Here is a 16,094-nt window from a genome sequence, read left to right on the forward strand (position 1 = left end):
TATTGTACAAACTCTTAATATGCATGTATACGTAGGAAATTCCCCAAAATTATTACCTATTCCATTGACTCCCACGTAATTTGCATGTGTGCACACGCTGAAAAATATAACATCACTCCAGCTGGATTCCTGTTGGCTTAGTGCCACAAGTCAAAGGATGCTGATAGAATTTGACATGTAAAATTCAAATTGGTATGGTGACTTTTGCACAATTTTTCTTGCCCCGTCCTGGATGTCAGGTCATTTAACAGTTTAATCACCAAACCACTTGCGTAAACCACTGTTTATTACCTCTTTTGATGGTGAGCTTCTTTCCTGTGAATGGCAGCAGGCTTTGGATAGAAAGCTGAAATTTATATAGCTTTCTCTGCATCCTTATCAAAGGCAAGGATGAAGTTATTCTGAGCATTGACTTAGCCACATCTGTTTACTGAATTCTGTAGGTTGTAAAGTTGTATGGCATTTGCACATCCTTATTTAAGATTTGACTGTCTAATTTTTAAGACGACAAGCTGATAATAAGATTTTGCATCTTAACTTTTTGTAATTGTCTGATGTCAAAATTGTGCATATTCTCTACTCCAGCTGAAATAGCTTCTCTGTGTTTAGTTGTCCTATTGGCTGAATCACTCCCAATTCATACTGATATTTCCCAATTACTTGCTTTTAACTGAGGGTTTTCAGGGCTTTGTTTCTGTTGGATGTAAACTCAGTCACTGCAAGAAACCATGTGTGAAAAGAGAAACCTAAATTAAAGGGGTTTTGTAAAATGTGTTTTGGGCTACAACATGTCCAAATAGAAATACATTTAAATCTATTGGGAAAAATGTATTTTTCAGACACAGCATTCCATATTTCTTTTGCAAAGGAAGTAAAACAGGGATAGCTGTATAAACAAATACCGAAAAACATTTTGATGTAATCAGGCTTTGAGGAGTTGATAAGAAGATACAACAATTTAGACTAGGTTCAAGGGTACAAGGCTGAGCAGCCCTGCTAGTTCTTAGAGACTAAAACTGGAAAAGAAACAAGTAAGTGTAAGAAATGTAAATGTAAAGAATGTGTCTTTGAATAAAGCAGAATGAGCATGGTAGTTTGGGGTTTTTTAAGAGGCATCAAAGTAGGACAGAAAGCAAGTTTTTAAAAAGTGAATCAGAAAGTATTACCCAACTGTACCTTTGGCCAAAGAGGAATCAAATGCCAGAGTGAACAAGCAGCACTTTGATTTCCATGTGCTGGCTGAGCAGCTTTTTCTTGGGGGTCTCTGGACCACAGATTAAAAAAGGATAATTGCTTTTACTCGAAATTGCAACTACATGGTTTTCCAAGAGGACTAAGAATTCCCAGGAAGGGATTATTACCTTGGTGGCTGTTTTTTAAAAAAAAAAAATCACAGGTTCCCCTCAAAGAATATTGCAATTGCATTGTACCCTAGCCAGGCTTCAGAGGGAAGGGAAACCAGAAGTCATAAGATTTGATTGACAAGTGATTTTGAACAGGATGCAGGCAGCTAGGAAACATTCATGGCTTTGGTGAAAAGTAGAGACAGCACCTAAACCACTGTGAAGTCATGTGATTAATTCAAACAGTGGAAGCATTTCCAGGGACAAGGAATGCTGACAGTCATTTTTCCTAACTGAAGCAATCCCCTACAAATGCAACCAATGCTGTCAGTCAAGAGAGCATGATGAAGCAATACTGAATAGTTTTCTTCCTTCCCCTGGTAAAAGCTATGCAGCTTGTTCTAGGGAAAACATCAGTCTGGGGAAATCTCCTTTGCTTTCATGTCCATCACTGTGTGGAGGAATGGAGCAGGTATTTTTGTCTATGCTCTGTTTTCATTCCTTATTGTTCACTGCTGAGGGTCTCTGAGCACATGCTTGTGTGTGAATCCCATTCAGGGTGGAAGGAAGTAGCCTTAGAAGCTGAGCTGCTGCCAGCAGTTCTCATCCTTCTGACAAAAGCCCAGATGTTCTGATGAACATCTGGGGGATAGAAGGTAAAAAGTGGAGAGACTATCAACCTGCATGCTGGATCTCTCATACAAAAGTACAACAGCTGTTTCCACTCTGTTCCAACCCCAGTGGAAGAAGAAAGAGGGAATGGGAACTCCCTGCCGTCCTGGGACCTGCAGGGAACTGGGGCACCTGTTAACTTTGCTGTCTTACTGTGCAACAGCAGGCAGAGCAGGATATCATGGCACTCTGAGATGCTGCAGTTAGAAATCATACTGGCAATTTCTTCTCTTGCTAAACCTCACTACAGTGGCAGCATCAGAATATGGAGTGGCTGGATTTGGGGTCAGTTAATAACCTTTAGATAAATTCTCTCAGTTCTAGGAACCTCATATCTCATCAGTTACTGCATTCTCACATATTCTTTATGTCTAAATAATATTTGAGTTGTTTTGGTTTTGTCCTGGATGGTCTTAGGGCTTTTTTTTCTTTTATGGGGTAGTAGGTAAATGAAAGGTCTGAAGCTGTTGTGGGTGGAGATATTCTGTATTTTAAATGAAGCAAACACGATCTCAAAAAGCAGAATCACTTGCCCTGGTGATTACAACAAGAACCAATGAGTGTTTCATTGCCTGGTTGCAGTAGGACTTGATTCATCTTGGAATATACATTTCCTAGTAATGGTATGTCAGTCTCATTTTGTGACAGTTCCATGTATCACAAGGTGACTTTGATTTTTATATAAATGTATATGTATAGATACATGTAGGTTAAAGTATCTACTTATGAGATCTTTTAGTGTTAAATTTCTTTGTAAGAATGTGGTTAAGCTTAACATTTCCTTTGAAAGAACAGATAAGTATTTGCTTTTTAAATTCTGTGAATAAGTCTATGAAAAATAGAAAATATTGCTTACAATTAAAGCCCACAAAACATCCCTAATTTTGCTGACATTTTTGAACAAAACACTTATGTCTTTTAGAACTAGGACATTCACCTTGAGGAGGATCTTAGGAAGAGAACATACAGAAAAATAGGTCACTAGCTTTTTGTTAATAAATACCCACCAGGAAAATATGATCAGACAGAAACAAATGTAGAGGTTTTAGGCTTTAGATCAGAGGTGGAAAAGACACAATCTAATTCAGAGGGAAGGATGAAAAAGGGGCTGTGGAAGGAGCAGGTAAAGAAAATGTAACTTTAGAGTCCCATATTGATAATGGTATATCTTTCTAACAAATCATAAAACTGTATTTTAGGCAGTTTTGGAGGCATAGCAGAAATGCAGTGGGCTTTAAGGGCTATCTGACAAAAACTTCCTCTGCAATGCATCCTGTTAAACATAGGCAAAGAATGAAGCACCAACAGCTACTTCTATGTGAAGCTGCAAAAATATAAAATAAATCACTATTAATCCCAGCTTTGCAAAGGTTCAAGGCAGGCAAACATTTAGCTATATGCATATGGTGATGCTGACTATGCGTAATCAATTCCTGTTGTTTTCTGAAACTGCAGACATGTGCTCAGAAATGTGTTGAGACTTTTTAAAAAATTAAAAATTGGATGTGTCCAAAGAGACAAGCAAAAATCATGGTTGCAATCCCAAATTCAGTCCCTTATCTACAGAAAATCAAGTAACTTCTTTAAAATTTTCTAAAACTGTTCTTACATATATAGTGTATATATTACAAATTTTGCCTCCCTTCTCTTTTGGAAACGGTTGAAACATGCTGGCTGAAAAACCAAGTTTTGAAGCCAGTCACTTTGATCCAAATGATCAAATTTGTATCATATCTCAAATATCTGAAACTGCAAAGGTGCAGTGTTACAATGGAAAATGACAGACAACTTAAAATCTACAAACATTCCTACTGATGCTAATTTTTTACCCTTTTTTAAATGTGCTTCCTTAATATTGTCTAAGGAAAAGTATAAAACCACAAACCATCCAATGAATGCTGAAACAGTCTGACAGCAGTAGTAATCCAATCAACAAAAATGTATGTTAAAACTTTCTCTAAAATTCTACTGGTAAAGGTGGAATAACTTTTCTGTCCCTATTTTGGGAAACTTTAGAACAAATGAGAGTGTAAAATTGCAGCATTGAAAGCAAGTGTTAATCAAAATTAGGCTCTGACCAGGATTTATGCTTATCTTTACTTTTTGCTGTAGGAATGAAAGTCACTTACAGTGTACCTAATAAAATCTTCCCACATTGCTTCCTCAGAAGTTTAGAATTACCATGTGGTAAGTGTAAACTTCAACCTGCATATAATTCTTAAAATCTAGAGCTGTTAATTGAGTGCAAATATTTTGGATCAGTATGGGTAGGGGATATGCTGGTATCAAGTTTCACATGAGATTAGCAATTTTTTATGATTAATTCAGCAAGGGAACGTCATCTTAAATCCTTAAAGAAATGTCTGTCTTGCATCCTTTTCCTGCTAATCTTAAGTATCCTATTGCAATATTTTATTTCTCATGCACTAGACTGGAATATGGTAGGAAGTCCAAATTCAGTATGAATTCTGAATTCAGGAAGAAGTAGAACATTTACCAGTTTGGCCTAGATTGGTGTGCAGTACCAGTCTCCATCACTTGTACTTCAGATTACCAGGGCTTGCTATTATATGTCTGTACAGCCATGTGGAATGAGTAGCCTGTAATCCTTTGGTATTCTCCTAATTCTTCGTTTCATTCTTATTTCCCACAACTGAGGTGAGATGCAGCTTAGTCATAGTGATTACTAACCTGGAATCCTGCTATTGTAGAGCACACTTTAACCCCTCACTGCCACCACCCCCAAAATCAAAACAGAAAATGAGCTCTGATGGGAGAAGCTCTCTATACATGATTAATTACCCAATGACTATGACTTTGTCAAATCTTCTGGAAGATTTTCTTTGCTTGATAAACTTTACTTTTTTATTTCATTCCTCCCCCCCAGAAAAAACCCTAAAACCCATCAGCTTTTTTTTAATGTTATTAATTGTACCATCTTTCCAAAATGATTTTCCCTAGAACACAGGACAATCACATAACAATGTATGTAATGTATTACTTGTAGGCAAGCTAAGGTTTCGATTGCTATTAACAGAAATTAAAGCTCAACCCTGGAAAACAATTAGACTAAGTGAAATGTATCCATGACCTTGGAAGATGGTCTGTGTGCTAAAAATACTTGCTATATTTAGCTTCTTGGCAGGCTAGATTTTAAGGACATGGAAACAGAGTAACTTCCTTGCCCACAAAGGTTTAAATTTCTGATACTGTTTTGCTTTCCCATAAGACATTATAAACATCTTAATATGGTGCTTTATTGGAACTCAATTTTTAAAACCACTTTCTTAAAGGGCGGAAGAAAAAAAAATAAGACATGAATATGGGAAAAGAAAATATAATGATTGGTGTAAATACTTTGACTAACATTTGTCCGGAAGGACTTTGGACATTGAAACTGTGTTTGTCTGTTTGGATCATTTTATTGATCATCTGGCAATGAAAACTGGAAAACAGATTGACCTTTTTTTTCTTGGCCCCTGCCTGTTTCTCATATAGGGATTATTAGCTGGCTATTTTGGGACTGAGAAAAATGCTAGTTTTTTTGTAAATAAAAAGACTTGTGGCCTCATGGGGAGGGGTTTTGCAGGTGCTTTGAGTCATTGTCCTAAAGTCTCAAATCTTTCCATCTAACTTGGGCTGGTTTACAGGACCATCTCTACCTCAATAACGGCATCAAAGCAAACTTGATTTTCCATTGTTGTCCATAGAGATGTTTTCTTTAAGATGACTGGACTCTAGCAAACATGTCCTTACCTCCTACAGGCTCTGCAACTGCATATTCTTTTAATTTAGCATTTCTGGTTCATGTAAAAAGCTGGTTTTTTGCTGGAGAAAATTGGAAGCAAGTTTCCTGCCTTTCAGAAGACTCATCTAGATAAATTGCTGCATTAACATTATTAATAGTTAATAAAGTTTGTTCCATTTTGCATAAATGATCTAGCATAGCTGACTGGAAAAGTGATATTGAGTAATATCACCCTTTTGAACCAGCACACATTTTAGTTCAGTTTTTCTGGGTTGCATTTAGGGTTTAATATTCAGCAGAATAAGTCCCAGATGGGAAAATTTTATTGCATGTTTTTGCCTTGGATTTTTTTTTCTTTAATATATTAAGTTAGCAGAGTTGTTATTGTTTTTGGTTTTTTCCTCCTGTCTGGATGAAGCTGGCAGATAAGAATTGCATGCATAAATAAGATTTGCATGATGGATGCCATCAGATAAGAGAAGGTGATTTCATTTTTGTGTGCACTATGATGGTAGCAACATACAAGCCAGAAAAGCAAATTGAAAACACAAATCTGATGAAGGACTAAATATTTAAATTTGGAAAAATGTTCTAAGCAAGAAAACGAAAGGACACAGCAAAAATTTGGCATGAACTTTAACTCAGCCGACTTGTTTTTCCATACAGTTGAGAAATAAGATGATGAGAATGATTCAATAAACAAAGTTGCCAATGCACATTGTTATTTGGGAGGTGGACAGAGATGCATTCTAAGTGTGATGCAAGTGAAGTTTTAAGTGATAAAAACACTTTTGAGATGCTTTTAAAATGGAGCATGAAAACTCGTGTCCTAGAACTCCAGTTTTAAGTGCAAATGTTATCACTTCTGCTTCAAATTTTTAGCCTGTCTGATGAATAATCTTTATACTTTAGTAATTGGATAAAAAATAGAGCATGAAATCGTGACTTCTCATTATGGATGGCTTTTACAGATGCTCAGGAAGGATCATAAAGAACATTTTAATGTAAACCATCTTTAAGTCCTGAAGCATAAAATCTTCAAATATAGCAGTAACAATAATAATAAAGTAAATCTTAAAAAAATATGACAATTCTCAAAGCTCAAATGAAGATACTTACAACTATTTCTACACAAATATGCCATTTGAGCTAAAGTTCTCATCTCCCAGATTGCCCAATTAAAGCCAAAATGAGAAAAACCCAAAGATTGTGGCAAGATCACTTTTCTGCTGCTGCTAGACAAAGGTTGTGCTTGAAAATGGTTGTGCTCCAAAAATGCAGTCCCTGTGTGGATCTTACCTCTACTTCAGCCTGAGAGGCAGAACTCTCCATTGATTCAGTATGATAAGGATTTTAGTTCTTGTGTTTAGTGCTGCTTTTCACCTCCTCAAAGGCACAAATAAAATCTTAGAACTTGAGGAGCCCAACCCAGGAAACTCAATATTGCTGTGTTAAATTTGCTACTCCTGCACTGCTGCTTTCTCATAGGTCACAGAGCTGTGAAAACCAGGGAAATGGGAAGGTAACTGGTGGATGGGGGCACACACATCCTATAACCACCAAGCCATATGTAACTGCAGAGAACTGCATCTAGCTACTCTGAAATACTTCAGATACTTATAAAAAAATTGCATGTTCTCCCAAGGGTATACAATAGTGGAATACTGGCAACATAAATATGTTGTGTTATGGGGGATTTGCTAAGCCATCTGTATTAGAATGTTTTTTAAAAAAACAGATATCAGCAGATCTTAAAAACCAAGCAAACAAATGACTCTTTTTATATGGTACATATTACTATGCCTTCTTTATAGAGTTTTAACAATCTACTTAAATAATTAAATTTTAGCTGCTCATATTTTGTCATTCAATAATTTAGATTTTAGCTAGCAGCTTTCATCTCTGCTTGGCATGAAATCATTCACATTAAACAAATCTTTGGGCAAAGGATCAGTCCAAGCTATAGAATAGAATATACAAAGCAGTTCCAGGAGCAGAAGATTGATGGAAGCTTTGTTTTTCTCCTCTTGTGAGTACCTCCAGGATTCTTTTGTGTCTCCTAAATCCTACCTAGACAGCAGGGCTCATGTTTGTGTGCTGCAAGTGGAGGGGCCAAACAAAATAAACTCTGCTGCTCTAGGTTTTCCCCATGGTGGGGGCAGTTGCTTAAATCTGCTTTACAAGCACTGGTTTTTCACTAACTCTCTGGGAACTTGGAAATATTGTGAGGCCTCAATTACTTTGAGAAATTTGGGCTAAATTTGGCCAACAGTTGTCAAAGGATGCTCAACCAATGAACAAGAAACTTCAGCGAAAAGTTTTATTTCCCAGAGGATGATAAAACTGTAGGACAGTAAACAACTTGTTCTTGTCCAAATTGGGTTCAGAGCATTGCTCTGAAAGGGATGAAAGCAGATTTAACAGAAACACATCTTCTGTTGTAGATAAATGAAGCATTTGACACTTGTGACCTAGAAATTCTGAGATATTAAAACTGAAAAATGATGAGTTGCAGATGATAGTAAAAATTCTGTGACTGCAGATAGCTAGATTCAGGAAGACTGAAACCATGCTGAGTCACAAGAGGCTATTTCAGAACTTGAGTTTGTGGGTAATGAAGTAGTAATTGAAAAAGATGAAAGGAGGTGTGTTAAAATGCCTTGTCAGAGTCAGTAATAGTGTTAAATACTGTATATGGACAAAGGACATCAATACCTGAAAAGGTACTGGAAAAACTTATCTGCTCCCTTTACATGGGGAACGAGCTTAAGCACTGATGTTACGGAAGTTTTTCAGAGTCTTGTTTCACTATGATAATTTTTGGAACTAAGAATGTCTGAAGTGTAGAATTATAGACTTTCTAGTGCCAGCTGAAACATGATGTGGCACAAAGAAGGTGCTCAGCTTCTAATTTTCTGTGCTTTATTGCCATCAACTCATCTTTGCCTGCTTCTCCTGCAAGCCATGTACCAGTCCCCTATGGTGCTTTCCAAGTCAAATCATCAAATCCTTACTTTCCTTTCTCTGATTATTTCTCTCTTACTACTCTTATCAGTTACTGTCAAAAGGCAGAAATTTAGTATTGTTCTCTGCTTTCTCTTGAAACAGCCCTAATATATCCCTTCAAAACTTACAGCTAACTATCGAATAATTTTAAATGCAATCTGCTGCTGTTTGATTTTTTTGGGTTTTTTTTGAGGTTTTTTTTTTGTTTTGTTTTGGTTTTTTTTTTGTTTTGTTTTTTTTTTTTTTTTTTTTTTAACATTACCCACCTTCTTTTCTCTTGTCTTTGCTTCAGTTGTGAAAGGATTTTTGGGCCGGGTTTGGCTTTCATACATTTAATAGTTTCCCAGCACCTGGCATTAGAGAGCCCTTAGTTAGGATCTGTGGATATAATTGTAATACTCATAAGTAAATAGTCTAAAGTAGCTAAAGGGCTGAAGTAAAATCTGTCAGTTTTAGAGCTGAGAGATCTGAATCACATTCGCATGATTGCTCTGTAGGTACCTGAAGGTACTGTGGTAAAGGTTTTTGGTTTCTTTTCTCTCTTCAAGCCTCATTTGTAGCTACATTCTCTCATGGGATACAAGCAAATTCTGTAGACTTCATTGGGAATTATTCCTGCTCTGCAAGTGGAGAGCAGAGCCCTTGACTGGACCGAAGCCAGCGTTCTTTAAAAGTTCACATGCCTTCTATTTGCTCTCTAATTTAGACTCCTTCTGACCAAACAAAGGGAGGGGGAGAGGAATGAAAAATAGTAGCATCTGTGTCAGTAAAAAATTCTAAGGGTTAACATAACATGATGTAAACTGTTTCATCTGTTCTTCCTACTTGCCCATTTTAATCAGAAATGAGTAAGTAGAGCTTATATGCACTGAACTTGAAGAATGCTAATGGGATGTCTGCATCGTGTTGTACCCAGAGTATTTATGCCAGAATAGGAGAGCCTTTAATTCTGTAATTCTCTGAGGCAAGAAAAGCTTTCTGAAGAATTACTTTAAATTTAAACTCTCATTCTAATGTTAGGCAGCTTGTTGGATCTCTGAGTTAAAAATTGCTTCAGCTTTAGTTACTAGAGCCAGATGTAACATTGACCTTAAATGGTAAAAGCTCCCAAGAGTGAAAGAGAGGCTGGCCCGAGGGGAAAGAGAGGAATAACTGAAGTTTTAGGTAAGTAATCTCTATAACCAGGAATAAGCTCTTTTTCAGCCTGAAACAGAACGGAACCATTTTTCCTCCTTAAAGGTACAGTACCTTGTTCCTGTGGTACTGAGGAGCTGGTTCTTTACCTCTTCTCTTCCACCCTTTAAAATTCTACTTCTTTGTCAGATTTTAGCTGCTTAAAAACTGGGTGTAGTCAATGCAACCTTGCTCTGCTTACAAAACTGTTTGGGACTATACAAGAATGAAAAAGGAAAAGCTGTGTTAATTATACTGAGACTTGAATAATAAAGGTATGTAGTCAGTAATTCAAGGTAACCTGATTCACAGATACTGTCATCTGTATTGTACTAACCAAGAGGGAGTCTTAGGAGCAATCCATGTTATAGAGAAGGAGATCAGTCACAGTTTGCTCTTTTTCTTTTTTTTTTTTTTTTATTGTATGACTTTCCTTCCCTCGTGCTTTTAACAGTGCTGGAGTGGTTCATGTTGGTGGATTATCTACTTATCTGGAACTTATCTTTTTAAAAGGCATTTCCAGAGTTTCTGTTTGAGTTTAGTCCTGTTAGATGTAAATTAATACCAAAAAGTTGTATTTAATTAGAATGCTGTAAAGAGAAAAACAAATATCTTCAAGTGTTAAAACATGTTTCCTTTAGTACAGAAAAATCTCATTATTTGCTTTACCTGATATTTTGGTTTTTGGTTTTATCTGTGCTATTTGGTAGGTATCCTGCATTAAAGTGTATTTAATTTCCTTGATAAACCAAAGCACATTTTTGTCTTACTAATGTGTATATTAAGGTCTTCTTTTGCTTCAGACAGCAGAATGTAAACAACATGAAAGAATGAGGTCAGTGCAAGGAAGTGATAGCTGAAATTGGGGACTTAGGTTTCTGTTACTAACTCTCATTACTAGCAACTTGTGTTAGTGAGTTGATTTTTCAAATCTGCATAGCATGGCTTCACCTGGTGAAAAATTCTCTGCAAGTAGTAGTGAATTTCCATCTCTGCAGAGTGACTAGAGCATAGTTTTTAGTTTCTGCCGTACAGAGATTGGGTGAATTTAGAGTTGTGAGTTTAGACAGTGTTCTTGTGAGTGCTGATAGTTACTGTATTTATGTTTCATATGGTAGGTGTTGTGTACACTTTTGTGAAAGTTTTCTTCGTCCAGCTTCAAGAGGCAGTGATAAATGAATCTTACTTGTTAAAGCATTTCAGATCTTATTACAAAACTTGCAATAATTTTATTTTTCTCTGGACTATCATTAGTGAACAGCTTAGTACGTTTAGGTTAAACTTCTGGCAGACCTTCATGTTTTACATCAACAGTAATATCCCAAATCAGCAATTATACCACACTTGGAGCCTAATAATCTAATGATACAACTCACAGAAATCTAAGTTTATTAGAGCAGTGGAAAATAAGAATCCAATATATGAAATGCTGGATACTGAGGGTCCTCATTTATACAATGTTCTTTTATTTCGGGCCTCCAAAGACCCTTGTTCTGATTTGTTGATTTTGCATGTGTTACTTTACTTGTGATGTTTTATGCAACCCTTCAACTTCTGCAAGGATGTATAAGTTTAGATAGATAGTATTCTAGAAGGTGTTTAAGTTTCCATAACTTATTTTTAACAATGTGTAAAGGTTGGGATAACTAATCAGTGTCTAACTCCTCCAAGTCTGAACCAAGTATATATTTCTAATACATGATATGGCCCTTCAACAGCTATTGTTCTTGTCTCACACAATTCTTTTTTATTTTGTAACTTAGAATATGTAATGAAGTACCTATGTGTAAATTTATCTTCAGTAAAAGTATTGTGATGGCAAAAGCGTAATTTAATATAAAAAGTACAAGTTGCTTATTTGTGCATGGTGAATATTGTGTTAACATCAGCACTGATAAGTATGTAGGATTTTCATTGTATTTAACTTTAAGAAATTCATCTGCTTCACATTCTTCTGGATTAAACTCTAAATTGTCTGTAAGTGTGAAACCTGTATGCCTCCCTACCTCCTATCTTTTATATGTCAGTTTTTATAACTATAGTGCTATTTGTCTGGGAGCAAAGCATTGGAAATTAAGAATTATCTAGCAAACAGATTTATAACTCCAATGTTTAGCACCAGCTCCTTCTATTCTTCTTTCAATCAGTCTGTTTCCTCACTGCTCTTAAGGATGGTTTGGTGTCAAATAACTCTTTAAAAAGTTATTTAGGACAGAGTACAGCAAGGTATAGGGAGTTGGGCCTAGGAGAGACAGATGTGAAAGCTTCTCCTTTCAAGGATCGCATGTGTATGCTCCTCACATGGAGTTCTCCTTCCTCGTCTATTTGCTGTTCTTAGACAAGTGTCTAAGTCCAGGAAAAAGAAGGATTAAAAATGTCTTGTGAGTGGAATCCCCTCCCTTGCTGTTTCAAGGTTTGTGGGCTATTTAAAGATCTGGGGGATCTGAGGGCAGAGATACATCTTTTTGCTGTCCTAACTTGCAGCCTTCCTGTAAACTAAGCAGAAGAATTTCCTTGTGATGTGCTCTCTGCCTGTGCTTCCTTTGAAAAGTGGGTCAAAGAGATGTTTTGGATCTCAGTATCACTGACAGAAAGGAAATCTGAGTGGGTGAAGGATCTCTAAACTTCTAAACTAGTGACTCAAGACATGAATTACTGCTTATGTACATGTGTAGAGCTCTTTTGGAGAGCTAAGACTGTGACTTATGGTAGTGCTTTGAAATAATAACTCCCTTTCCCTCCCTGGAAAGTAGATCCCAAGGATTCTGAAAAGGAGAGAGGGATTTGTTATTTAGAGCAAGTGGACTTGTAACCTCGGGTTTTGATGGAGAGCTTCAGCTTTAAAAGCATCCCTGGATGTAATCCTCTAATCTAAGTAGGTAGATGTAATGGGCTTTTTCCTTTATATTTCCATTCCTTTAGGTTAATTTCAGTGTGTCTATCATCAATTTTACAATCTCAAAAAACAATTTGAGAATTTAATTTTACTTAGGAATTTCAAAATGTATTAAATATCTAAAAGATTGAAACAACAAAACCAACAACAAACATCACACACTCACCTCCATTTCATAGCTGAAATCAAAAATGTCTTGCCATGTGCTAAAACTTTCACTTATCCTTAAAATGTGCAAACCACAAAATCTTTGGGTATCACAAGTAATCTGGAACCTGTAGTATTTTAGGTATCTCTAGAGATCTGTGGATTTGGATGAGTAAGGGGTGTAGAATATGATCTTTCCTATGCTAACAGGGATTGCTGGGGGAGGAGAGGAGCAGGGAGGGAAGCATGCAAACCTGCCAGCTAACATATGTCAAGTGAGGATGTAAACCTGGAATTCTTTTCCCCAACTAAAGCATATTCTGTTGTGTTTTGTTGTGATGCACACACATACTTTAGAGTCACTGCTGTCCCCTAATTTATTTGTAAATATGCCTGGGGATTGTCCAAAGAGAGCTGCAATCTCATGGCTATAAAATGCAGCCCACTGGATTTGTTACTTGTGTTTCTGCAAAGAGCAAAGGGATTGAAAAGTTGATATAACAAGCAGTGGTGGGGAAAGCTTTTTATGTTGGAGCTGCACATTGTTTTCTTACCCACTGTAATGTTTTGTATCCTGAAAATGAATGTGTGATAGAAATTCTGGGCTGCTGGGGCAAGTACAATAATTGCTTTGGGGTAGAGACTTGCCTTCTGAGTAAAATTATTGCTGTTTATATAATTCTGCAGAATGTTTTGTAAGGCTGAAGTTATACATGGGGAATTTGGCTCTGAGTCTTTGCTTTTGAAATTGTCAGCAAAGTTTCCATTTACTTCAGTGTTGCCAGAGGGGGCACTTAGTGAACACCACAAAGGTAAAGACTCTCTCAGGGCAATCTGAGTAGGAGAAGGTTTATTTCATCCATCTTATTTTGGACTTGATTTGTACTAACAAATTGCAAAATCAGTAAAATGATAGCTTTTTCTGAAATTTTGGGCAAGAAAACAGAAAAATTAAAAATTAAGCTGAAGGAGAGCTTGTGGAGAGGAAGGGAAGTAATTTGACAGTGTATGCAAATTGCTCCCCAATTTTAGCTGCTGAATTTCCCAAATGTTTCTTTATAAATAGTGAAGGAAAGGCACTGACCTCTGGGTTTATGAAAATAGAATTTCATGACTGGGGCCTAGTTGCAGTGGAGGGTGGAGTTTGTCCTAGGAGGAGGTGCTAAATCAATCTGATGTTCTGCACATCACCTCAGGCTGGAAAAGTCTAGGAAGCAGCCCTACATATTCCGTTAGTGCCAGTATAGTGGTGCCCATCTGGACTTCCTCAAGGGCTGTTGCAGTTAAGAACTTATTCCTATTCTTGGTTAGATAAAATTATCAGCTTTGCTCCAAAAACTGGTTTTAGTAAGTGCAATAGTCAGTGGAGCAGACTGATGAAACCAAAGCAGATTTATCAGAATTCCCAAGTATCTTAGGAGCCTGAGGCAAGATTAGGAAGGCTTGAAAGCTACTCAGTGCATTAAGTAAAAATACCTTTAAGGGACAGGGAGAAAGCATATATCCCACACATTCTAGAACCTCAACATTTATATCTCCATGTTGAGCTTTTGGGATCTGTTTGAAATCTCTTCTGCATTAAACACAGCATTAAAATGTCCCTTCCAAACCTCATATATTATGTACTAGCGGAATAGAGTCACTAGAGTATTAACAACCTTGTACCCTCATAAGAAGCTATTGATATTTCCTGTTGGATTCATATTTTTTGTAAGACTTTGACATTTTCTGTTTAACAGATTAAGTGTTTTTCACAGTAAAATGGCAGACATCAACCATCTCACTCTCTACAAAGCTGGTGTATAATTGTAACAGAGGGGTGAATAATACCTAAAGATCCCCAAGGAAATCTGTCCTGATGCTGTTTGGTATTTCCCTGTCTAGTAATGTGTTCAGAAATTATGTTAAATGTCAAGTGATGATTTTTACTAATCACTTTAGAAATGATACTAAAACTAAGGACCCAGAGGAAGAATACTGCGCACAAGAAAAGTAGCCTGGGCTACATTGGGAAGAGTGTGGCCAGCAGGTTGAGAGAGGTGATCCTGCCCCTCTACTCAGCCACACCTGCAGTGTTGTGTCCAGCTCTGGGCTCCTCTGGACAAGAGAGACAATGAGATACTGGAGAGGATCCAGCAGAGGCCATAAAGGGGATGAGGGGTCTGGAGCATCTCCCCAGTGAGGAGAGGCTGCAGGAGCTGGGCCTGGTTAGTTGGGAGAAGGCTGAGAGGGACCTTAATAATGCTTAGTAATATCTCAAAGGTGGGCTAAGAGGATGGTGCCAGACACTTTTCTGTGGTGTCCAGGGACAGGATGAGGAGCAGTGGCCATAAACTAAAACACAGGAAGTTCCATCTCAACGTGAGGAACAACTTCTTTACATTGAGGATGTCAGAGCACTGGGACATGAGGTCCAGGGAGAGGGTGGAGTCTCTCTGGATACATTCAAAACCCACGTGAATGTGTTCCTGTGTCACTGCTCCAGGTGACTCTGCTTTGGCAGGGAGGTTGGACTGGATGATCTCCAGAGGTCACTCCCAGCCCTAGTTTTTCTGTGATTCTTATTATGAAAATGATGAGTATTTCCTTAAACCATCTAGCAAGTCAGACTCTTCTTGTCAATTGCTGTTCCCGTTTGGTTTGTGTGGAGCTTTGCCCATGTACATGACCTATGGGTCTGTCTCAGTGGACTTCGATCACTCCAGAGATTCTGGCTCCACTGAATATGAAGACAATTTCCCTTTTTCTGTTGCTTAACAGGCAAGATCAGAATTGATGGGCGTTGTTCCCTTCAGAGCAGGACTTGGTAAATTTCTTGTACAGCTTTTTACAAAATGAGCACAGATGCACCAGGTTTTTTACCTAATGTTATTCTTAGGTAGTAATTGGTGATATGTTTTCTCAGAACAAAATCTCTTAAACTCATGACAAAAACCTCACAACTCACAATGTATCTTACACTCATCTGTCAGCTCTTATGATTCAGAAGTTGTGAAGCTGGGAGGTTTTTTCTTCCTTTTGAAGGTGGGTACTGTACAATCATCCTGTGTACTTATCTTCTGAGCATCTGCTTGGAAAATAAAACAACGTGCCTTTTTGACATCCAAGA

At 37.3% G+C, this 16,094-nt stretch overlaps 1 protein-coding gene across 9 annotated transcripts in view; it reads left to right on the plus strand.

Annotated features, from left to right (window-relative positions):
* The window catches only part of IRAG1 (inositol 1,4,5-triphosphate receptor associated 1), a 93,627-nt gene that overhangs the window by 22,516 nt on the left and 55,017 nt on the right, over positions 1-16,094 (plus strand). For 4 of the 9 annotated variants that reach the window (XM_018907932.3, XM_030240140.2, XM_018907930.3 and 1 more), the window contains exon 1: positions 9,524-9,933. The exons of 1 other annotated variant lie outside the window; for it this stretch is intronic. The gene's annotated coding sequence lies outside the window, so the exon portion shown is untranslated. Of the gene's footprint in view, positions 1-9,521; positions 10,009-10,131; positions 10,218-16,094 lie in introns of those variants that run through there. 4 more of the 9 variants (XM_018907934.3, XM_018907931.3, XM_030240139.2 and 1 more) reach the window with 4 other exon arrangements.

This window comes from Serinus canaria, chromosome 5 (genome assembly GCF_022539315.1).
Source record: "Serinus canaria isolate serCan28SL12 chromosome 5, serCan2020, whole genome shotgun sequence".
NCBI classification, from domain to species: Eukaryota; Metazoa; Chordata; class Aves; order Passeriformes; family Fringillidae; genus Serinus; species Serinus canaria.